The sequence below is a fragment of the Serinus canaria genome, chromosome 3, assembly GCF_022539315.1.
Source record: "Serinus canaria isolate serCan28SL12 chromosome 3, serCan2020, whole genome shotgun sequence".
NCBI classification, from domain to species: domain Eukaryota; kingdom Metazoa; phylum Chordata; class Aves; order Passeriformes; family Fringillidae; genus Serinus; species Serinus canaria.
Genome location: NC_066316.1, coordinates 12,129,818 through 12,155,099, shown reverse-complemented (window position 1 = coordinate 12,155,099; position 25,282 = coordinate 12,129,818). Strand labels below are relative to the sequence as shown.

Sequence of the window (25,282 nt, the reverse complement as noted above, 5' to 3'; positions counted from 1 at the left end):
TTCTTCCTGTGCAGTACATCAGAGGTCACTGTGCCTCTTGTCATAATATTTCCAGTTTATAAGAGGGCAGAGGGAGCAGAAAGTAACTACAAGGTAGTTCTGAATCTTTCATCTTCATTTCTAAATCCTGTAATTTCTTTAAAGTACATACTCTCCTTCTTTCTTACCACCAGAAACAAGAACTTATTTGAATGTCAAACAGGGCTTTAATGAATCTCATAAGATAATCATAACAGCAGCTGTCCAAGTTAGTTTCTTTAAAAAATTCTGTATGATTTCACTTATGTTTTTAAGTGCTAACTCGAGAGTTTGCCTTTTTCTTCCTCTCACAGATCTCTTTGAAAACAGGGATGTTAATTTACTAGTTAATGCCTTTTTAAGTGCTTCTTCACCCAAGATACTGAACACAGCTCCTCAAACGTGCCAGCTGAAATGGAGCACATACCATTGAGGAAAGAGGCACTCAAGTAGCTCATATTGCGGTCATGACATTGTTGATATAAATATTTAGAAATGTCTTGAAATAATGTTACCATTCAGCAAAGGTTGGCACCCCTAGAATGGTGATTACTAAATATTTTTATGCTTTTTTGGTTCAACAAGGCCTAAAGGGTTCAATTACCTCCTCTGAGGGAGCACTGAGCACATGCAGAGGTTTTTCCTGTGCTCTACCCTTTAAAAGTCTCTCCTACAAAGAAGGCCAGGTGACAGTAAGCTGAAGTTTTCTTCTAACATCTGGGTGCCTTGTGCATCACTAGCAGATGCTTATGCCTTCCTTTGGGCATAGAAGTCTGAGGGAGTTCTAAATTTGAGTCACTTAACTCACACATACATCCCAGTCCTGAATTGAGGATGTACAGCCAACATCTGAGGCAGTTCCTTCATGTAGGAGTCCTAGCCCAACATCTCTGTCTGGTTCCCAAGTGACAGCTCCTAACAGCAGAATTACTTCAGTGAGAAGCAAGGCAGACAGCCAGGTTCCAGGCTGTTCACATTGCCTCCTCTTCTCCTGAGCCTGCCAAGGTACAAAGTCCTTGCATAACCCAAGCACTGAGCAGCAACAGAGCAGGTTTGCAGGTTTCCCTAGGAGATGGAGACCAGCTTGCACACTTTAAAGGTAACGTTAGAAGGCTTTGTAGTGGTGCTACATGGGGATGCTTCCCATGGCAATGGGAAAACAGAAAACCTAATTGCAAAGCCTTAGCACTTCACCTCTGGCCAGCATTTCTGCAGGTGAGCTCTTATCCTATTTTTTTGTTTCTACAAAACAAGTAGGAATCAGCTTTTTCATAGTGCACTGATACTGTTACAATTTATCTTTAAATTTCTTTCAATATATTTAGTGACAGGTTTGTTCTCAGAATTTTCACTCCCAGTGTGATCAGTTACACAAATGGGGACATTTTTACTTCACAGGGACATTTTGTACTTCAATTTGCTTCCATCAGTTACTGAGGCTTCATCCTGATGTCTTGTAGGGCATCCCTCAAGAGTGCTGTGTTTCACACATGCTTTTCTCAGAAGACAAGAAGAATTTAGGGGTTTTGTAGTATCTCAGAGCTGGCTGTCTCTAGTGCTACTTCACCTTTTCCCTTCAATTGTTTCAGATTTGCAAGTAAGATGCCACTAGTAACATAGGAGGGCTGCAGTCACTTCCAGCCTGTTCTCAGCACTGCCTACAGACTGATGCAAATTGGCACATTTAAAGCCCAGGCAGACAGCAGCTGTGTAATCCAGTGGCATTTCCTTCTAAAATTTTCTGCACAGAAGAAGAGCTTGAAAGGAAGTAACAGTTTGGGGAGAAATCCAATTCCAGCCCCAGAGGCAATGCTACACTAAGCACTAAATCTTCTTGTCTGTGTCTACAGAGCAAATAAGGAGCTCCTGGCTTGCTGGCTCTGTCTCTGCAGCCAGGCAGGAGCCTGCAGACTTGCTGCCCCACTCTTCTGTAGCAGAAACCTATTTGACCATGCTGCAATTCCCTGTCAGTGCACGCTCCAGGTTTTCCTTTCCACAGAAACTGGGATGCTGCCAATGAAGGAGGATGGGAGAGATGCTGTGTACCTTATTTCAACCTGACATGGCTTTAGGACATGAGCAGAAAACAATACCAGAGCCAGACACTGCTCTTTTTTTTTTTTTTTTTTTTCTTTTTTCCTTTTTCCCTTTCCCCAGCTTGCTAGGTATCAAATAGTTTCAGGCAATCAGACACTGTCTGATGTGAAAAACAAGCTCAAAAAATCTGGAAGCATCTAATTCATGCAGAAAAGTACCTACTAAACTGGGGGAAAATAGAGACTTAAAGCTAGTCAGTGCTGTAAAGGCACAGACACACAGCTCCAAGGTAGCAATGCCTCCCATCTAATTCCAGCACAATCTGTCACTGGGCTTGGAAAAAAGCAGCATGAGCAACAGTCATTCATTCAGAAGAAAACACCAGCATCTATTGTGCCTGCACATCAGTATTGGAGGGATGATTTCTGCATGATTTCATTCCTGAGATCCCACTGGGTTTTTTTGCTATTCCTTTTTTAGTAAGAATAGATCCGCTTCTAAATTTCCCATTAAAACCATGTTTTGGATCAAAAATGCAGTTTCTGCCCCATGAGCAACTCTAAGGCACTTAAAACTCTTTCATCAGGCCATGGGAAAAAAAGTCTTGTGTTGAGGGCTGTCCAACCTGAGCTTACTATCCTTCAGCCTGCTGAGCTAGAAGGTTAAAGGCTGAATTGCTCCCCTGCCATCTTCCAGTCTCCCCATTCCCAATGGCTCCTCCAACAGCAAAACATGCTGTTCTGTCTTGGCTGAGTCAAGGAGATTGCTGTAGGTGGTGTGTGGCAGTGACATTTTGGGAGAAGGAGTCCAATGTGGGAGGCCAGACCAGAGAGGAGACACAGAAACCCAGACTGCAGCTCTCAGGAGATGTGGTTTCCCTGTGCAGCAAGATGTAATTTAACTTTGAGCTGACTCAAAATAAAAGGCTGAAGGATTTTTCTCTCCCACCTCGCTTTTACATCACATGGGTATTTTTCTCTTTAGCAGTATCTTCAGGCTTTCAGTTCCTCTACCCAGCTACAGCCTGTTCTGCTTCTGGGAAAATTTGGGGAAAGGAGCTGCAAATAGAAAATACGTCTCCTTGTTTCTATCCACCTCTTCCCTCACATGCTTTGGTAAAAGAAAAAAGTGTAGCTCTTATATATCTTTTTTTTAAAAAGTCCAGATTGCTTCCCTTAATGCTTTCTCTAGTGGTTTCAGCTAGACTTTTTTCTTCAAGAGGAAATAAACCACTTCACATTTAAAAGTCACAAATTGTGGCTTCCATTTTGTCAAAAAGGCTGAGCTCCTTCCAGGTTTAGAAATACACTTAAATCTGCCAAGTTTTGTCAAACATTACCTTTCTTCAACAAGAGATAGGCATACTTTTTGGATTAAAGGGAAAGAGGAGAAGCAGCCATTCAAGTGCCTTTTATAAGAGGGAACGTTCTGTATTTTCTTGGGTGCAGACATGGGGGAGGAGGAATATGGAAAGAAAAAAATAAAAAAGAAAAGAGCAGACAGAAATACCCAGCTGAGGGCCAATCTGAGTTTATAATTGGTATCAGACTCTGCCAGTCTTACTCATGTTGTGCAATTCCTATTGATTTCTGGAGGTTCCTCACAGGGTAAGTTAATGTTTAACATAAATAAGGGTTACTGAATCTTGCCCTTAAGAAGGAGGGGTCAGGAAGCTCTTATCAATTGAACTACTCTATTTCTGACTGGCAAGCCTGTTCAATTCAGGGTTAATTAACTGATTCCTTAAAGTGGAAGTGTTGTGGAGGAGCATGATCATTGCCATTTATATTCATTCTAATATGATGTACTCCAACTCCCTCTCCATCAGGTCTTACTGAGAGGGATCTGGTGAAGGAGATTGAAAAGTCTTTGCAAAATGATCTTGAATTCTGCTAGGTACTCTTAGTTTAAGTTGTCTGGTAGTGCAAGATCAGATAACGTGTAAAAGGCAATAATGCACACATTTTTTGTCCTAGCTTATTATTAAGCTTGTGTGATACAAACCCACATCATTGCTACTTGCTCACTTTTTTACATCAACCTTTGCTACCTATCCCACTCCAATGTGCAGGAAATAAGCTTTCATTGGAATTGCATCAAGATGCCATGCATCTTAATAATGCTCTGGAGTGATTGGCATGGAGTCTGGATTCCAGGGCTAGATGCAGGAATGCTGCCAGGAGGCACCACAGCCACTGCTGTGGTCTCTGAAGGGACCCAGCCACTCTGACCATGTGTCCTTTCCCTGTGTCATGCAGTGCTTGAAGGTACTAGTTTGTTCACATTTTCCTCTGTTCATTAATGCATTCTGTCCTTAGAAATTGGGTTTTTTAAGACAGTCATGTGCACTGTCTAGTTGAAAGACTAATCACAAGGAGGTGCCTGAGGTGGGAAGGCTTTACTGGAGAGGTGCTACATGTGGTCAGCTAGTCACTCTTAATGGCAGTTTCCAGTAGGTACCCTTGCTTTTGGAAGTGACATCCCCTAGCTTTTGGAAGTGACATTCAGCCAGACATGTGCCAGCCACTCAATCTACCAAACCCTGCAAAGTGCAAATATCAACATAAATGGATGTTATGTTGCTGTGTGTTAGCTCTTAACTGAAATAGAGAGTGAGGCTTCCAGCAGAGGCAGACAAATAGCATTGATTTACACTGGCTTGAGGATTTGGCCCATCACCATCTCCTTATTCCCTTCTTGGAGGAGCTGCAAACTAGATAAAGGCTTTTCCTGTAACATGGCAAGTAACTGTCTGTTTAGGCTGACTGGTAGTAAAGCTGAAGAATCTTTCTCAAAAGTCATTCTGCTGGATAGCTGATTCCTCAGGTAAGAGCCACTTATTTAGTTAAATCCTCCATCCTAGTCCTGCCTCTCAGGTACATCTTCCTTCTCAGCTATCCCTTTGAAATCCAAGTGGATTTTGAAGAACATCTTTGATGATCCAGGATATCTGTGTGTCTGATCAGTCTCCCTTTTGGAGGAGCTCCTGTGCCAGCTGCACCCTCGCTGTGCTGAGCAGAGCTAGGGCCCTGACAGCACCTCCCTCCCAGCCTGCCTGTATGGAGAAGGGGCAAAAGCCACTCCCAGCACTTTCTGAAACGCTCGAGTGTTACTGCACAAGTGCAAAACAAAGTAAAGCACGTGAAATAACATGGATGCTTCCAGAATATGTCACCCTTCCTGCTCAAAGGGGGTGTACGTGCTCTGTGCCCACAGTGTGCTGGGGTAAGGGCCATGTGCTGAGCTCCCTGCACGCTGTGGCCACCCCAGCAGCTCCCAAGTGTCTCCTGAAGTACTGCTGGTGGTTTTATCTGCTTAAAAAGCTGATTTTGTTTGTAGCATAATTTGATGGCAGTTTTCTTGGGCGTTTTTGCTGCTCTAATAAGTATGCTGTGAGTACATCTGCAAGCATTCATATGTTAAGATAAAATTACTGGTGGTGCTCATCTCCCCCTGTGCTACTGCTTCTACCTCCAGTAAATGCTTGTGTGCTTGCATGCCCATGTACAGCATGTGCACAGCACCTGATCCTGCTTCTTAATTATTTTTAGCCCAATTCCCAGAGTTGTTCTGCTTCCTGCTGATGAATGGGAAATTCTAGTAGTGCTGTTTCATTTCACCAGCCTCTCAAGTGTAGAAATTATGGTAAATTTGAGAACAAGTGAGATTAGATTGATAGTTACACCTCCTTCTTTAATTAGCCAACCATGTGATCTGTGGAGATAAGAGAGGGGAGCAAGAATTTACCATGGTGAGAGAGCTGGAGGTTCTTTCTTCTCTTGTCCGTCTGTTCTCACTGACTGTAGCCCCTTTTCTGATGTGGGGTTTATTTACAACTGCCCTGCCTGTGCTACATCAATGGTTTCCCTGACCTTGGCTCAATGATTATGCAACAGAGCGTTGTAAATTATCTTGTCACCAGAATCTCTATTTAGGCAAGCATAATCACTTCCTTGTAAGATCCCAGGCCTGGTGTACAGAGAAACAAAAAAATCTACTGCATAATAATGAGTGCAGTGCCCTGTTAGGGATGAAAAAGCCCCTCTGCCATCTGGAAAACTACCACACACTGGCTCTGGGAACCTGCACGTCAGGAATCTGTGCAGAGTGCTTAGCAATCTTTGGCAAAAAGGTGTAAATTAGTAAATTTACAAGGTGTCTGCAGTAAATGCAGCGTGCCCGTCCTTCCTCTGGTGCAGCGCTGAGCCCCGGTGCGCTCCCGGCTGCAGTGACACCCGGCAGCGCCGCGGTCCCTCCCTGCAGTGCCGCCTCGGAAAAGCCAGACCTTTCCCAAGGTCTCGGATCAAATCCTGTGTTTAATTGCTGCACATTGCGGGGTGCCTTCCTCGCCTTCTCTGAGCAATGGCATTGCAGCCTGGCTTTTCCCCAGCCGTGGCACTGAAGAAGCACTCAGGGGGTGCTGGCTCTCGCCGATGCGGCGGAGGGGCGGAGCGGAGCGCTCTGCTCGCTCCCAGCAAATGCCATTATGGAGATGAGGTGTCGGTATCGAGGGGCCGCAGGTGGGTACGGGCACACGTGTGCACGCTGATTCCTGCGAGGATGTGTATCCTCGCTTGGCTTTGCCGGCTGAGCTGCAGGAGATGTCGGAGCGATGGGTTCTGAGAGGGGCGGCTGTGTCCGGCGAGCTCCAAGCAATTTCAGATGCAGCGCAGGTTTGTGATGCAAACCTGTTTGTGATGCATTTTTTTCAGATGCTCATGGCAAACCTGTTCCTATGTTTGTTCCCCTTCAGCTGAGGATTACACCTTCCCTTCTTGTACCCCGGAGTGATGGAAAATGTCCATCCCATGAAACACCCCTTCAGTACATCTCTAGACCAACTCAGCAGCAGCTCCCTCCAAACCCTTGGATGTAAAACCTTGGGCTGCTGAATTATTATTACTGTATCTGAAGGAACCACACTGTCTTGTTCTTACTCCAAAGATTTTACAATTAGTCCTCCAGCACAATACCTTCTCCTCTCCCTCTCCATAGTAACAGGGGAACTGTTATTTCTGTATATTTGTTAGGAATGTAGTTAGCATTCACTGAATAAACTCAGAAAGCAATATTTCACATAGAATAATTATGAATATGTATTTACTTGAATAAGCTGTTGATTTTGCATTCTGCACACTGTTTCTTGGGCAAATATGCTAATGATTGATGTGTGAAAATTTACTTTATTTTGGGCTTGTCAGACTAACTAACACAGTGATCCAAATCCAGAAAATTGTTTCCTCACGCCTAAGGAACCATAACAATTACAGGAATATTCCAGAGCAGTTGATTACTAATGCATCAAATCCTTCTCTATAGATATGATGATTTTGCAGCAATATTTCCAAACAAAATTTACTTTGCTGCTGTCTCTTGGCATTGGTATTCAATCAAGTCCTTGTGGCTGTATCAGCTGTACCAGGAGACCAATGGCATTAGAATCCTTTCACATGGTCTCTGTGACAAAACCTGGGGACAACACCGTGGGCAGTGATGCCAATGGACACTGAAAGGGGCAGTGCCAGAGGGCCATGGCCATCTCAGCAGGCACTGGGGAGCAGTGGGTGTTGTTTACCTGAACTTCAACAAGGCTTTTGACAGCCTCCTGCAGTATCCTGGGTGCTGAGCTGGAGACAAGGGGACTGAGTGTGAGGATTTGTGAAGGAATTTTGGATGAGTTAGAGACGGGACCTCTGAGTTGCTTTTGATGGTGTGATTTATTTTTATTATCTTCTACAGAGGCAGGAAGGGTGAGTTTGGCTCACAGCTTCACCACATGGCTTAGAAGGCCACAAGACATCTAGTTACAAGATTTTTTAAGGATTTATTTACCAATAAAACACTGCCAACAAGGACATTGATGGTTTTGACCTAATCCTTAAATATTTTGTCTTATGGACTCATGCTACAGCCTAAACTTTCTTATCCAATCATGTTATGACACACAAACCTACAGCACTGTACTCTAAAACTCTCAACTTTCTTCTACTTTGCTTAACGTATCTGCTTTAAACTATAAATCCACATTCTTGCTTCTAGCACCTAAGTCTGGAAACCTTTTCCAAGGTCTCAGATCAAATCCTGTTTTTAATTCTAAGCTTTGGCTTACAGGCCCAAAGTTCTGAGAGTTCCCTACATTTTGGATTCCAACACTGAACACGAGGGTAAGATGAGTGGAAAATTGACTGGACCACAGGGCTCCAGGTATTCCATGCAGCAGATCAGAGCTGAATAGTGACTGGTTACTGGTGGTGCTCCTCAGGGTTCACTGCAGGGTCTGATGTTATCTAATGTCTTCATTAAAGCTGGACAATGGAGTGGGATGGAACCTCTCCAAGTTCACTGATGACCCAGAACTGGTGGAAGAGTCAATGCACTGAAGGCCAGGACATGGAAGAGGGATGACAGCTGGCTGGAGAAATGGGTTGAGAGAAACTTCACGAAGTCCAATAAAGGCAAAGTCCTGCACCCAGTAAGGGATAATGTCCTGCAAGAACACAGGCAGGGCTTGCTAGAAAGCAGCTCTCAGGGCAAGACCCAGGGGTCCTGGTAGACAGCAAGTTTGGTAGTAAGGCACTGGCACAGGTTGCCCAGAGCCATTGTGGCTGCCCCATCCCCAGAAGTGTTCTAGGCCAGGTTGGGTGATGCTCTGAGCAACCTGGTCTAATGGAAGATGTCCCTGCCCATGGTGGGGGGTTGGAATGATGTGATCTTTAAGGTCCCTTCCAACCCAAACCATGATTCTGTGCTGGGTCAAGCTCAGCAAAAACCACCAAGATGCTCAAGTTGCTGGGGCATATGGAATGCAAGGGCAGGCTGAGAATGCTGGTTGTTCATCTGGAGAAGAGATGGCTCAGGAGTATCTAATTGCTCCCTGTAACTACCTAATAAATGATTATAGACAAGGTGGAGCCAGACTCCTCTTGGGGGGGCACCATGAAAGGAAAGGGGCAGTGAACCCCAGCTGCAGCAAGGTGGATCCCAGTTAGATATAAGGAGAAAAATGTCATGGTAAAGAAGATTAGTGCTAGAATAAGTGCTCAGAGATGTTGTAAGCTCTCCATTCTTGGGTATACTCAAAACCTATCTGGATAAGGCCCTGAGTACCCCCATCTCACTTCAAAGCTGACCCTGACTTGAGCAGGAGTATGGACCAGACATGAAAGCTGCCTTCCAGCTTATTTTATGGGGAGTTCATAGCAAACACTTCTAGTGGATTTTGCACTTGGAAAACTACTCCTTTTATCTGTATTTTGGATATCTTTCATGTCACAGTAAATTTCACCAGAAAGGCATCCAAAGAATGGGAGTTTTGCCAAAGAAAATGAGTGCTGAGACTAATTTGTATCATGACAGTCTGGCTATGAATTTATAATTGTATCTCTCTAAGCCCTGGCTGGTTCCATACCTACGGTTCTCTGTAGCCGAACATTAATCACCAGCTTCTAGGGATGAAAACCTTCCAGAGCTTTCATCCCCAGCTTGTGGGGGATGCAAGCTGTGCCCTTCAGTGGGCAGCCACAGTGCCTGGCTCTGGGTTTGCAGCCTGCCTGCCTGCACTGAGCAGCCCCCACGGAGGTCTGGAGATCTGTGACCGCTCTTCAGAGCAAGTGTCGAGAGCCAAACGCGCAGCCCGAGTGTCTCCCACATCAGCTGCACGTGGAGAACTGTGCAGAGAACTTCCCAGCTGTCCTGAGTGTTAGTCATCAGGAATTTGTGCTGCTGACATAAATGACACCAAGATTTCACAGTTCCCTTTCCTTCAACATGTGCATTCCGATCCCAGAGGCAATGTTTAATGCAAAAACAGGTTAAATAAGCAGGTTTGCACAAAAACACTGGGTTTTTTTGTGGGTTTTTTTTGGTGCTTTTCTCTTTGAAATGTGAATGGGACTTTTCTTGCAAACTGAATTTAATTTTTCAGTCCTGATGATAAACCAGAAATAACTGTCTTGATGTGAGTTTTTATCTGGAGGAGCATGCTTTGCACTTTGCCCAGCCATTTCAGTGGCAGAGCACTTATTCTTCCAGTTCTCTGGCTGATGTGCTCAACAAAGCATACACAGAGAAGTGCTCCAAATTGTTTAAGAAGCTTTCTTAAGCCTACAAAAATCATTCTAATCTGTTTGTATGGCAAACAAATATGTAAGAGGGATTAAACTAGTGGGTAGGTGCATGTTACAAGATCTTTTAGCATTGCTCTATTAATGTGACTGATTGAGTACAAGATGTGTTGCTTGCCATTTCCTGGAATAAAAAAAATGAGCTGTTGAGTCTTAACGTGCTATTCCAATTATGGTTATAAAATACTGAATCAAGTCTTTCTTTAAAAAAAAATTAAAAAAAGAGAGAGAACCATTTGGAATTAAACAGTTCAACAGAATTAATAATGATTCCAGATGGGCCTGTATTTGGCACTAAGAAGTGTGTGAAAGGAAACATTTTCAACCAGAAGCTTGAATGATTTATAAGAGTTCTTGAGAGATTTTTCACTAGTAAAGATGCCCTTTCAGCCTCTGCACATTTGGAGCTAACAAAGGAAGTGACACTCAGTGAGTGAAAACCTTGGCATTGGTGAAAAACACACATATGTTCACAAGCAGAAGTGCCTGAAATAGCACAATTAGCAAAGCCAGGTTCTTGACACACTCTCAGCTCCTTGTTTCCCTATGAGCAAAAGAGGAAGAGTAGCAGTTCCTCACCTTGAAAAGGTACTGAAAATAGGAAATCTTTTGTGACTGTGGGGTAAATAGATACCATGATACCAATACCTGTAGCAATATGGTGAGGATAAAAACAACTTCTGCAAGTTAAACCTTTTCTTAGGTCTGGGAGAGACAAGACACTGGGCTGAAAAAAAAAAGCTCTGTGTTTGACAACAATTACTTTAGTATCTAATGTTAGGCAGACTTGGGACTACTGGAAGCAGCACAAGGCAGAGTTACAAGATCTTATCCAAAAATGAACACCATCTAATGAACTGACTAATTGTCTCCCTCTTCCATGGCATTCCTGTAATAACCACAAAGTATTTAGCAGCCATTTAACTTTCTTAAATGCGAGTCAATAGTTGGAATTAGCAAAAAAACTTAGCATTGAGTGGTCAATCAGCCTCTTTACTGGTCACCACGATTCATGGATTATATTAAACAGAGGAACAAGGAAACAGATTACTCACACTTCATGAATTACATTAAATCAATTATTAATAGACAGCTGGATATCTGACTGCCTTTTACTCTATTGTGAACTCGTGGGAATGATGAGCAGCAAAGTAGAAGTTAATAGACTGCCCCAAACCACTTTTTTACCAATTACAGTGTTAGCCTGGTGTCAGTTAATGGAAATTACTGAACTTTGCATCCTGTCTCTCCTGTGATTTACAGCCCATTCCTTGATCAAGACTTTAGAGAGGATGTCTTTTGCAGGGGGAGTGGAAATGACAACATATGGCTTCTGTCTCATATTACATCCATTTGTAACCTGCAGATTTAACTTCTTTTCTTCCTATACAGGAGACATCCCCTCTTCCCTCTGCCTTGTTGCAGCCAGATCCCAATGGCACAGAATCTGTCCTTGCCAAATTCCTCCCTTTTATTCCAATGTCCCTTTCCTTTATTTCACCACTTTAACACTTTCTGTCTGCTAATGCCAGTCTTTCTTTGCACATAAGACTGCCCAATTATTCCCAATTTCTGGGCCCAGGTTCAACAAGTCTGTTTGAAGATGATAGTTGCTCTGCACACACAACTTCTCTTCACATTGGTGGTCCTGAGGATTGTATCAGGCTCCTGAGAGTTTATCCTTTTTAATTAATAAATGGAATTTTTCTTTACCTGGTTTGAAATGTTAAAAAAAATATTCCACACACAAGTGATTGGATTCCATCTCTTCCCAGAGCCATCATGTGCTGACAGTCCCATGGCTTTATCCTGTGGGTGCCATGATCCTTATTAAAATTTAAAGGCAGATGCATTGTGATCAGCAATTTCACTCACTAATTCCAGTTGTTAAAAATAACCAAGAATTAACCTTTAATGTTTCCTTTTTAATTGCATCTTAGAGGTTAAGCACTGTATCTCTACCTTCTATTAATTCTAAACTTAAGAAATATTGAAGCTGGTGCTTTCACTTCCTGAATTTTCCAGGCCTTCAGTTCTTTCCCCTTTACAGCTGCATGGCCTTGGGAAAAAAAAAAACAGAATAAACCCAAACTTTGCAGGCTGCATGTTGGATGTAGGAGACTTTCCATGTTCTCCATGTACTCTGTGCTCTGCAGGTGCTCCTTGCTCTCTTCTGCTTCAGGTGCTGTGAGCACAAGCACAGCTTCTCCTTCACCCTCACCATGAATTTATCCCTTCTAAAGGGGTTCACAAGGTTGCTGAGCTCCTTCTTGTTCTTGCTTGTTTTGTGCTTTTGCTAAAAAGACTGGTAGAGAATCTGATCATGTGCTTTTCCTTCTCTCTGCCTTATTCATCAGCCCCTGTGGAGTGAAATGAATCGTGTTGTGCCCAGCTCTGTAACTTTTCCACACATCCAGTATGTTCAGATGGATCTGACTTTCTAGTGTTTAAACCCAAACTCATCCAAGCAGATGGAAAAATTTCTAATTCCCTCAGTTTCTGGGCCTCATAAACTTGGCTTGTATCTGCAAGTCCTTGCACCTTTTGTATAATTATTTATAACTTTGCAAAGTCATTAGAAAGTTTTCTAAATGTTGCTCAAATGAAATATCAGGGCTTCACACCCCCTCTGTGGAGCTGTAGATGAGCTAGAAAACTCAGATTTTTTTTTTTCCCCACTGAATAAAATAATACTAAAGATTTGCAGTTAATGTTGGGCTTAGGAAGGCAGAGCAAAGCACCAGCAACTGCCTTGGAAATATAGGGAGAAAAGCCAAACCTCATAAACATTTCCTTTCAGGAAAAATAGGTTTTGAAACAATGTAAATAAAGACATTACCAAAACCATGTTTTTCTTCTAGGACAGCACCATCCAGAAAGGATGGTTTTTTTCCATTTAGGAAATAAAGAAATCTGTGAAAAAATATCAAAATCTATCAGAAGCAAAGCAATCTGGACAAGAATAGGAACAATCAGATTAAAATTAACTTTTTTTTTTTTTTTTTAGGATTGTAGGAGCTGTCCATGGGGTTTTGTTTTGTTGGTTTTTTGGGGGTTTTTTGTTGTTGTGGTTTTTTTTTTTTTTTTCTTTGAAAGCCTCATTTTCTGCCAAAAGATCAACTTCAACAGAATTTTCAACCTATACTTTTGAGCACATTTCCATAAAATAGCAGATGCTAATGCTAGCATTTATTCACAAAAACAACTTCAGATTTGAATGAGCCACTAGGAAAAATCCAACCTTGCTCCTTGCTAAGAGCCTTCCTGCCTTTTTCCTGCCCCAGCCCACAATAAAGGTACAAGCTGGGACTTGAATTCTGCAAGACCCTGTGGCAGGCTGGGTTATTCACTTACTGATTGCTGTGTTGCAGCAGTGTGACACAAGCTTCAGGTCTACACCTGCATGGCATTACTTCATTTTTGGGATATGTCCTCCCAGCCTTAACAACCCCTTTCAAAGCATGAGAGGCTTTTATCCATTCCCTGCTGATTGGGAAAGGTGAGGGCAGTTCCCAGCCCACTCCTTGGTCTCTGACATATCCTTGCTGCCCCAGTGGAAGGATCCCAGGGAGGAGAAATTAAAATGAGGGAAAAGGCTGTGCTTCTAATGTAGATCCTGAGTCATTAAATAACTACCTGGGCTTGCAGGCACACAACACCTGTGGGAAAGGAAAAGCTACAAACCCAAAGTGGTTGTTTGTAGGTACCATTTTTCTCCTAAAAACGGAATTTTGCAGCAGAACCAGCCGTGTTTCTGCTGTGCCGGAAAAAGGCGTTTGAATGAACTGGCAGATTCCAAAGCCCTCTAGAAAGGGAAGCTCACTTCTGCTTTCCCAGTTGCCTAGGTGATTAACATGAGACAAACACAGTTCTTCCTATGGTTCGTCTTAAATCCATAAGACAAAGAGCTTTTCGTCTTTGTGTTGCAAGATGTGAAGGTGTTTCAACAGCAGGATTTCGCAAGAGCTGTGCCCTCCTCCTGCCCCTTTGCTTGGATGGCATTTCTGCTGAGAAGGTCACCTTCGAGTCACCAGCTGAGCTCCCTCCAAGCTGTCTTGGGGCCAGGAGGGGACACTGTCCCTGGGGGCAACCAAGTTCAGGGGTATGTGAAGCTCCCGGTAGTTAAAAATACCGAGCTGCCCGCAATTCTCTTTGGTGCCATTGACGCCCTGGGAGCGCCAGCGCGGCCAAGGCTGCTGGCCGTGAGCAAGAGCAGATTGCTGGGCTGGAAATCAGAACCCCAGGCTTCTGTCTCTCACCAAACCCTGCAGCTCTGGGCTCTGACTTCAGCTGATTCCTAATCCTCCTGCTATTCTTCCGTGGCTGTTTGGAGAGCAGGTCCTTTGTGGCAGGGGCGGCTCTCCCCGGGGGTTTGCTCGGTGTTTGCACAGTCGGCCCTGCTGCCCATGGATGGTTCCCAGGCACAGAGCCTCCCGAGCAGGCTGCTGGGGCACAAACCACCCTGAAAAGCCAGTTCACAAAATGTGTGATGGTTCAGAAAAACTGCGGGTTTCCTTCTCCTCTCCAAGGATTTCAGGCTGCTCCTAAAGCAGCATTGCCAGGAGACATGGAAATGCTGCTGCCCTTCTGTGACAGATCAGGAAAGGGAACCCCAAAAATGTGGAATGAGCTTCTCCACCTTATATAGCAAACAGGCTTTTTCTGCCCCTTTCTCCTCCCCCAGTTCAGCATCACAAAGAGACAAAACCTTTTGCAAGACAAAAAATTCCCTGCCTGTCTTCAAGATTTTGCCTCCTTCTTCCTCTCCCTCTTGCTGGGCTGGCAGAAGCTGCCACATCTGCAGATCTGTGCTTCCTTTAACGTCTTCACTTTCCTCCATGATTGTCTGCTGACCTCTGGAAGCTCTCCAGGGATTACTGGAGCAAATTTTACCAGGGGAAAAATGGTCTCTTCTTTGCAGAGGCAGCCACTGCACATGTGTGTCATGCCTTATCCATGTTGAGGTTATAAACACCTGCATCCACCTAGCCCTATTTACCCACAAATTAGGAATTTTTTGGTGAGACTTCAATATCCACACATTGATAGTAATCAGATTTTTTTTTTTAAATTTTTGTTTATTTTAATTGAGAAGCAAAAGAACATTATCACCCTTCATTTAACCTCTCAGCTCCAAGGTAGAAGAGACAAAATGGCACAGGATCTATGCTAAAAATGGACAGATAGAGGTGAGAGATTACAATTTGTCTGGCTCTGGGGAAGTCAGACTTGAGGCTGGAGGGATTAAGCTGGTGATGCTTGGGCTAAAGTAGCCCATCACCTGCTCGATATCCAGGAGGGAAAACCATTCTCCTTCGGGCCAAAAACTTTCTATTACACTGCAGAGCAAAATGGAGAGCTGCCTTTTCCATCCTGTGCATTGTGCATGAATTTGAAGCTGCTTCAAAAAAGGAGGTTTAAAAAAAAAAAAAGAAAAAAAGAAAAAAGACAGGAGAAGAAGTTATTTCAGACATGTTTCCTGGGTTGTTGTTTGTGTTTGATGTTTTCAGCTGACGCCAAGTGGAACGAAGCAAATACAGCCCTGGCTGCGGCGCTCTGTTTCCCTGGCTGGCAGGGACACCTAGTGGGTAGGACCACGCGTTCTGCTGAAGGCAGGGGAAAACACGCGGTCTTGACTTCCCACCAAGGGCGTTATTTCATTATCTGAGTCACGGTAGAGCCTAATTGATGCTCATGTTACCCTTCGGAATTAGCGTGGAGTCGGGAGGAGTTTACAGCCAAACCCCCTTCAAGGAACAGAGTGCAATGTGAGAAGGTGATGTGAGCAGCGTTACCCAAACTGCTGCTGACAGGAACCACTGCCAGCCTGGAATTTGTGCAATTGCCTCTTTTGAAGGCTGCCACAGGCACAATAACACCTACACGGGCTCTGCGTGAGAGCTGACTCGGGGCTGCCGTGATTCATCTCTGTCTGCACTCACACCTTCCATGGGCTGTTGCACTGGGGCCACTTTTATTCTCTTGCAGACACCTACAAAATGATATTTACTGCTGCTCTCAGTGGGACAGCTCCAGCAGGGAAAACCAGCAGGAAGCTTAAAAAGAAGAGGAAGGCAGTGTGGCCATCTGCCTCCCCCAAACCAGCAGGGCTGTTCGCAGGCAGCGCCCAAATCCCTCCTGCCTCCTGCAGCACAGGTCGGGCTTTGCTGGCCCTGTCCCTCAAGCTGTTTACCAGATTGGATCCTTGATTGCATTCCCTTAACACGTGTTTTTATGGCAAGAGGCTGTTGAGTAATTTCTTTGTTTCCATTGTGGGGCTGTTTTTCCTGGCATCTTCCCAAGCACCTGTCTGAGAGGGGCTGGCATGCGGATGCTGCGTTCCAGATCAGTGGCATCCCTAAAATCCTCCAGCCTGTGCCAGAAACAGAGACATTACATGTGAGAGATTTCTTGCAGGGAAAAAAACAAACTCCTTTATAAACCTTAATAAACATGGTCAATTTTTGTTTGGTTGGTTTAGATACCTTTCCTGGTTTAGATACCTTCCTACCTGGGAAGAGGCAGCCACCTGCCCTGCCACCACTCTGGGGACAGAGTGCCCCAAAAAATTCTTACACTTAAAAATATAAGATGAACTGCAGCTTTTTATTCAGAAACAGATCATCTAAATAGCAAGAAGCAGTTATGCTCTGGACATTTTGAAATAATCTCCTTCTGATCTAATTATGTGCTAGCAGTAAAACTGACACAGTTATGGTTCTTAAGCACTTTTCCTGTTTTCTTCCTTTTACCAGGAATCCTATCTTAGGATTAATAGGCACTTGCATCATTTCAGTCCTGTGAGCTGTATTAAGTAGCATCTACATCACCAGCAAATATTTTTATTGTGCTGACACTGCACACAAAGTGAAATGTGAAGGTACAGAGCTTTATTTTTTTTTTTTTCCCTCTGGACTCTCAACATAATTTGAATAGCTTATGCCTTATAAGTTCCTTCACTAAAGAAGGAAACTTAATTCACATTTAATGAAATTAATAACTTTGAAGGAAGGGGTAAAAATTACTTCTTTCCAACATAGCTGCACAGTTTTGTAGCAGGACCTGAATATTTGTATTCTAAGAACTGATGATGGGGAGAAACAGTAGGCAATATATTTAATAAGACACTAATAACCTGAAGTCATGCATATAAGCAAGCAAAATGCAGTTTATATGAAATCATGATTATCAGTGTGTATACAAATAGATGAAAAAACTCTCAAAGCATTATTGCAAATGACTCAATGTCAAACTGGAAGGAAATTTCAAGAGAGCATTCCAAGCAGATGTGCAGAGATCTTCAGAACTGATTTTAGTCAATATTTTTATTAGTGATTTTCAGTGATAAATATAGAGTACACTTATAAAATTTGCTCAGTCTGGCAGGCAGGATCAGAATGCCAAATGCTAAATTGAAGAGATGGTCTCAGATCAACAAGATGAAGTTCACTAATGACAAGTATGAAGTGCTCCACTGCAGAGGGAGATATCAAATGCATAAATATGAATTGGGAAATAATCAGCTCAGCGTCAATATGAGAAAATTATACTCTGTGTATAGTGGTTCATAAATTAAATATGACTCAACAATGTGATTATGCTGCAAAATTTGCTAATACCACCTGGAGTTCTGTTAATGGAAGTGTTGTATGTGGAAGAGGAGAGATTGTGCAAGCATCCTGCAGCTCCTTAATTACAATCTGGTCACCCAAGTCACCCGTGCTGCCTGTCACCTCCCAGGCCCTCCCTGTGCTCCCTCTCCAGGCCCTGTCCTCAGCCACAGCCATTCTCTGCTGCCTTGCTCTGTGGAGGATCCTTGACCTCCTCTTCTCTTTGCAAACCTGCCCATACTCCTGCTGCCTCACGCTGCTTCTCCTTATGAAAATGAGTTACAGGTGATGCCGGGGTGGTGTCCATGTGACTCCTGTAGGCACATCCTGTATGGATGCCAGATGGGGAATGTGCACTGCTCAGAGGAAGCTCGCAGGGACTCTGGCAGGGAGGGCACAGGCTGCTCCTGCAGAGGGGCTGGCTCCTGGCAGCTCTGCTCTGGCGCACGGGAGCATCCCCCAAAGCAGGGCAAGGCTGTCGCTTCCATGTGCAGCTCCTCCAACGGGGAACACCACGCTTGAAGGAGACAAAGGACACTGTCCCCTGAGAGTAACCCCGGTCCAAGGCAAGACAGGAACACGGTGGGAATTGATTGCGTTTCATTGCAGCGTTTTTTCATCCCAGCGAAATTTTTTGGAGGTGTTTGGTGGTGGGAGTTTGTTTAAACTGCTCAGGATTTAAAGCTACCCGGAGCCATCCCCACTGCACGGCGTGATGACCGAGGGCGCTGCCCCAGGGCTGTGGCACTGTGTGACACTGTCACAGCAGCAGCGACAGCGCTCCGAGCTCCTTCCCTCACTTCTGCAGGCACACCGGGATGGCGGGCAGGCTCAGACAGAGCTAGAAACCCTGTCTGGGTCAGAAACCCCAAACAGATCGCCCTAAAACCTGCAGGGGCGGGCGCGGCTGCTCCCAGAAGCCCGAGGCTGCCGCTAGATGGCAAACTTTAATTTTGGAATCCTGGAGCTGCCGTGCCTCCTGCCTGGGGCCGTGTGCGGCCAGGGCTGGGATGGGGATGTGGGATGGGGATGTGGGATGGGGATGGGAATGGGAATGGGAATGCGGAGGGGATGGGGATGTGGGATGGGATGGGGATGGGATGGCGATGGGATGGGGATGTGGGATGGGGATTGGGGATGGGGATGAGATGGGATGGGGATGGGGAAGGGATGAGATGGGGATGGGATGGGGATGTGGGATGGGATGGGGATGGGGAAGGGATGAGATGGGGAGGGGATGGGGATGTGGGATGGGGATGGGGAAGGGATGGGATGGGGATGGGGAGGGGATGGGGATGTGGGATGGGATGGGAACAGAGATAGGGATGGGGATGGGGACGGGGATGGGGATGGGAATGGAGATGGGATGGGAACGGAGATGGGGATGGGAATGGGGATAGGGATGGAAGCCAGGTCCCAGCCCTGCACACGCCCAGGCGTACCCTGGCTTTCTGACTGCCCCACTCCTTCTGGGCACCCAGCTCAAAGCTTTCCCCAGGACCTTGTGCACAGTAAAGAGCCGGGAGATGCTTTGCCAGGCGTCTCTCCCTCCAAAGCAGGAACAAGGGCTGTCCTGCACTGCTGTGTGGAGATTCCTGGTGATGCTCTGAGCAAGGCCACGAAGGTCAGAGGTCCAGGAGGGGGCTCAGTCAGGCTCGGGGCTCTGCAGGACAAGTCCCACCAGCAGCTGGACACACTCCAAAGAGCCACTGCCCCTTCTTCTCCAGCTCCAGCTCTTCTCCCTCTCTTGGCCTCGCTGGCACTGGGTGTTCTGGAGAACAGAGGTGTTTTTCAAGGCTCAGGATATTGTATAGGATGGGAAAAAGCCTTTTCTGCTCTTCCCTCCCTGATGGTTATCTCAGAAAGCATTACAAGGTAAGCTAAGAAAGCAGCTCTGCTGAACCTGGTCTTCTCCAGATCTTTATCAATCCCTGAGGAAATGGGCACAAACTGAAAATCTGAGTGGTGCCAGCATTGCAGCAACCTCAGGTCTTGCCCTATTGTGAGATGTACACAGAGCACATAAAGTCCTAGATATATTTTATGAAAGCCTAAAAATTGTCTTAATCAACCTTAATTTTCCTATGAACTTAATGAAAATATTCATCTTCCCCAACAGCCACGTGAGTTGCCTTATTTTAATCTGTTAATTTATCTCAGTGTGAAGATCCTGGGAAGCTCCAACCCAAGTGTGAGACATGTGCTCCCCTGTACTGGAAATTAATCAGAAATAAACTGATTGTGTTTCTCATAGCACAGCTTTTAGACCAAGAGCTGACCTTATGAACAATGCTTCTAACATGGAAATGCCAAGATCCTTCCAGGGGATAAATCACATTTCCTCCACAAATACAGTTCACTATTCCCTGTCACACTGCCAGGAAAAGCATTTCCTCACCACAGCAGATGGAGTTTTTGTGGCAAAGCACAGTGGTTAACAGGGCAGCTTCTGTGATCCTGAGGGCTGTGTAGGGCTCCACATGGTTTTCCTTGCATCTGCCAGTGGTGGCAGTCCTTTTACATCTTTTAAAATCTTACTTACTAAGTCACTCAGTAGCCATCAGTCGTTCTCCACACGCTACAACTCTTGCAGAATTTTGCAGTGTGTTATGAAAAACAGGGCTCACTTTTACTGACTCTTTTAAATTGCATGGCATGGGTGCCATGTGAGCTGCATTCTTCATCATCTGCATTCTGATTATTTTTCAGTTGTTAGCCCTACATCCAGTGTCATTAGCTGAAAGCAAAACCAGAGCCATTCCAGAGCCAACTGACGAGGAGCTGTCTCCTCCCCATGGCATTCAGTCTCCATTTTGGTGCCCAAACTTCCCAAAGTGGGGAAGGATCTCCCCTGACTCCACAGAGCAGGGTTAATCACCTGATTTCAAAAGTAATGTCCTGACAAACCACAGGTTTTTTTACCAACAAAAGCAAAATCTTCTGTCTACAATTTAGATATTGCAACCAAGTGAGGAGTACAAAATACCCTTGGGCTGGATAAAGGATTTCTGCCTCCAGGCCTCTTGGTGGATCCTTTCCCCTGAGGCATGGGCTGGGGCTCAGAAGGCAGCCCCTGCCTCCCATTTGCTTTCTCTGGGTTTGGGATATGTGGCTCCTTATCTTTTTCTGCAAATGCCTGCCCAAACTCATGTTTTCCAGATCACAAATTATGAGGTCAAACTGAGCCCAGGTACCTCCTTCTCCTTTTCCTTCTCCCTCCTCCCATCTTGGGAACCATAAACTTCTTCCTGAGTTTTTTCTTTCCTCTGCTGACATCTTGTCAGGACTGGGCAGAGATGTGATACCACTGGTACTTATTAATGTGGAAATTCAGTTTTAGCTAACACAGAGCTAAGACAAATAATAAAACATTTTTCAAAGACTGGTTTCCCTGATGGATTCTTGCCTCAGTACCTTTCAGAAACAAGAATCACAGGCAGGTGAAGAGATCAATTTAGGGTCAAATAACAAATTAGTAATATAATTGTTAGTTATTATTTCCTACAGGTGTAGGCTGAAAACTGTAAAGAGAGTTTTGTTATTAAAATGCGTGTTTATTTTTAACAGAGAAGAGCTAGCTCAGGGAAGACTGAGACTGAATATCCTTCGTTTTCTGAGTGGAGAAAACACCAGGTAGTTACAGAAGGGCAGGGATTTGGTTTGGTTTCCTCTATTAAGGTCTCATTCCATGCTCTTGCCTCTAGTCAGGATGGGCACAAAGGAGTCACCACCTACCTGCAGTAGCCCAGGACTTGCAGTAAACTGGAACACCAGGGGAAAAAATTGTATTGGGATGCTGTTAACACTTCTCTGGCACCAAAGAAGCATTCCCTGATCTCACCAACACAAGGGACATGCCCTGTGGCTCTGAGCAGTCAGAAATGCCAAAGGGGGGAAACATTTCAGGCTGTCCTCTTACACTTGAGGAAGGAAAGCAGAGCACAAGCCAGTTTTCAAAGCAACCCTCCTTTTCAAAGTTAGCTATGCTCACCTCCTGTGAGAGGAGAAGGCAGCTGAAATGCAGTCTGGCCATGGGGAAGGGCAGCCTTGAAGAGAGCAGCTTGGACAGTGAAGAAGTGCCCAGGAAGGACTGGAGCAGTGGTGCCAGCAGCTGGATATCTGACAGCTCACTCAGGACTGCTGAGAGCTGTCACTTGTGAGGGACAGGGAGCCTCACTGGGGCTCTGGAGGAGTTTCCAGGAATTCCAGAGCTTCTGTGCAGGGTGCTGGTTACAAACTGCTTCCCACTGGACAAACACATGGGAGGCAGAGTCTGCCCCCAATGGCACCAAGAGCTGAGTTAGCCAAGGGCTCAGTCAGTCAGTAGTGCTCAATTGAACACTTGCATTCAGAGCTTGACAGAATTTTTTGAGTTCAGAATTACATTGTTTACTCTTTTTTCTCGAGTTTCTGAAAAATAATTGTTGTCTTGTGTGCTCTGGTACTGCCTGGTTGCCTGTTGCCCTACATATTATGCAAAGAAGTACCTAGGGTGATATAAACCCAGACATATTAAAAAAAAAATTAATGAGTATTGGATGGAGAAAAAAAGGTAATAATTCTTTAAATTTTTCAAGTTTTTATTGCCCTTACTCAGAATAAAGCAATGTTTAAAGCCTGCAAAATTTGTTGTGAAAGAGATTTAATTTTTCCTTGTGTTTTTCCTGATGCATCTTAGACATGTTTTGATTTTCATTAACTATTTGATAACAGATTCCGAAGGTAGTGGGGAAAATCAAGAAAACAAAAGAGTAATATTGGTAATTGCTTTTCAAAGGGCTCTATTAGCATTCCAACTGCTCCCTTTATGCAGCAGGGTAAATAAATAAAATGAATGAATGAAGAACTGGCTTTATTTAAAAGCATTAATTGCTGATGCAAAAAGTGGATAGAATTTAGTCTTAGCTGGGAAGGCAATAAAAATCCTTTATTGTTCATTTTTAACTTTCTATTTCCTCATCATGAGTCTGTAAAAATGCAACATCCTAATTTATTGTTTTTCATATCCTAAGTACAATGGATTGCATTGAAGAAAATACAAAGGCTTTCTCTTTTTTCAGTAATATTGTCTAATTCTCCCTCTACCTCCAGGTAATAATTAAATATAGAGCATGCAACAGGGAAGGTCTGTTCATAGTCTCAGACTGGTATGAACTGGGAGCTAATCCATGGTTGTGTGACAATGTGAGAAAATGGTGGGAGATCAGAGTAAAGGCTTCTGTTTCTAGGAAGACTTATTGAAAAGCATGTAACTCTTTTCCTGGAGAGATGCTCTGGAGCCTTTCACATGCTTATTTTAATCGTTTATGAAACATACACTGAACAGAAAAAAAAAAAAGTTGAAAAAAAAAAGACATGTTTCTAATTCTAGTAATTCCAAGTGGTGTCTCAAGGTTGAGCACAAAACAAACCATACATAAATAGTAGAAAACAGTCTGCATCTTGTTGCCATGACAATGCCCTACTTATAGCACATTAAGCTGATTCATGTCTTTTCTCACCTCACTGTTAATAAATTATGGTGGCTGATGAGATTTAAGCCAGCTGGAAGAGCCAGTGAATGTAAGCAGCAAATTAATTTGCCACTTAAACGTGGTGTCCTTCAGGGGAATTGCCCTCCACATAGCAAATAATATCTTACTGTATATGTAAAGCAGTAGGAATAAGTTGAAACAGCTGATCTTTGTTTTCTTTGTGATATTGATGTATCACAGCTTATTGCTGGACCAGCAAGAGCTGGTGCAGCCCCACTCCTGCTGTAGGCAGCGGCACTGACTGCATGTGGTGGCAGACGAGGCTCTTGCACTCCATCAGTGAAGATTACAGGAATAAATGTTTAAACCTTGATTCCCCAGGTCTGAGTCACGTTTTCTCATGGAAAGTGTGGGACATTTGGCCAGCAGCTGCTGAAGGATGTCACCTGCAGTGCACACCTTTGTGCTAAACTGGCGCACGGTGCCTGCACGTGCAGGGTTACAGTGGGGACAGTCATTTCCCAGCTGATGTGCCAGTGGGGTTTATATGCAGGTCACAGTGCAAGAATGCAGCTGAGAGCAGGCATTCATCAACTGTGAGCAGAATTTAGGCTTCTTGATTAATGTATATTCACACTGAAAAAGATTTTCTTCTTTTTCTTTAGGGAAAGGTTCAACAATGGTTATGGTAGAAGGGAATAAACTCTGTATAGCTCATAATGGCAGCCACACTTCATTCAAACCTTTGTCTCTACACTCACTTCAAGTCAATAAACTGTAACAGCTGGAGCTGGAGAACTGTATTGGAGGACTTTCCAAGTCACAAGTATAAATCCCCTTGAAAAATAGCAAATGCTTGCTCTTGGGGCCTGAAATCTGTGAAACACTAACTGAATTCTAATAAATATTCTGCTAATAAATATTCTGTGATCTTCAAGCATTTGCTCAAGTGCAGGAGCACTTCCCTATATTTTCTCTTCACTGACTTTCTTCTTGAATGGTTTCACGTCTCTCTCAGCTGTAAATCAAATGCAAATTTTCTTTGGCATTGTGCTTCAGTTCGAGTTAACCAAAGAAACCTGATCAGAATCACCTGAGGAAGCCAAATTAAACAGTTGTTCTGTATAGCTTGGCTAAGCTAAGCCGTCCTCCTTTTGATTCTTAATTTCATCTGCGCCTTTCAATGAAAAATCACGGGAGGCTGGCACCTGCTCAGTTATCAAAAATGCCACTACGGTGTATTCCACTTTTGCTGCTCCTTGTCAGCCCCTTCTGGTTCTTCAGCCTCCCTTAGCAAGGCTCAGCCAAGAGGATGCCAAGCACTCTTATCCCTGCTCCTCCCCCACGGCATTAATTCAGACTGGGAGTTAGCAAACACCCCAGATCTTCTCAGCAAAATGATGTTTGGGACCCCCCTGTTTCTTTTCCCACAGTGCCCAGAAGCAGAATCTTCCCTGCCCCAAATGCCACTACACACGATCACAGAATCACAGAATCACAGAATGATGAGCTTGGAAGAGACCTCTAAGATCATCGAGTCCAACCTACGCCCTCACACCTCAACTAAACCATAGCACCAAGGGCCATGTCCAGTGTTTTTTCAAACACATCCAGAGATGGTGATTCCACCACCTCCCTGGGAAGAGCGTTCCAGTACTTTATTATTCTTTCAGTGAAAAACTTCTTCCTGCCACCCAACCTGTACCTTCCCTGATGTAGCTCGAGGCTGTGTCCTCTGGTTCTGTCAGTGCTGCCCGGTGGAAGAGACCAACCCCACCTGGCTACAACCTCCTGTGCTAGGGTGACATTGTGATGCTTGTATCCCCATTCATGTGTGCTATTTATGCTGGATATTATGTTCTGTGCCTTCAAGACTGGCTCTGCCGAGTGAAAGTTTTGTTTTGTTATCAGCCTGCTCCCCCACAGCTGGTGGGACACAGAGACGGGGCAGTACCTAGTGCTGCTTTTGCTTTTTGCCCGGCTTTTTGCTTTGCTCTTGCTCCTGCTTCTGCTTTGCTCT

The 25,282-nt window shown here is 44.4% G+C and overlaps 1 long non-coding RNA gene across 1 annotated transcript; it reads left to right on the top strand.

Annotated features, from left to right (window-relative positions):
- The first annotated feature begins 1,033 nt into the window (after window positions 1-1,033).
- On the top strand, window positions 1,034-24,362 carry LOC108962539 (uncharacterized). Its single transcript, XR_001991197.3, has 3 exons — window positions 1,034-1,117; window positions 19,516-19,663; window positions 23,928-24,362. It is a non-coding gene; the product is annotated as an uncharacterized LOC108962539 (long non-coding RNA).
- The last annotated feature ends 920 nt before the right edge of the window (window positions 24,363-25,282 follow it).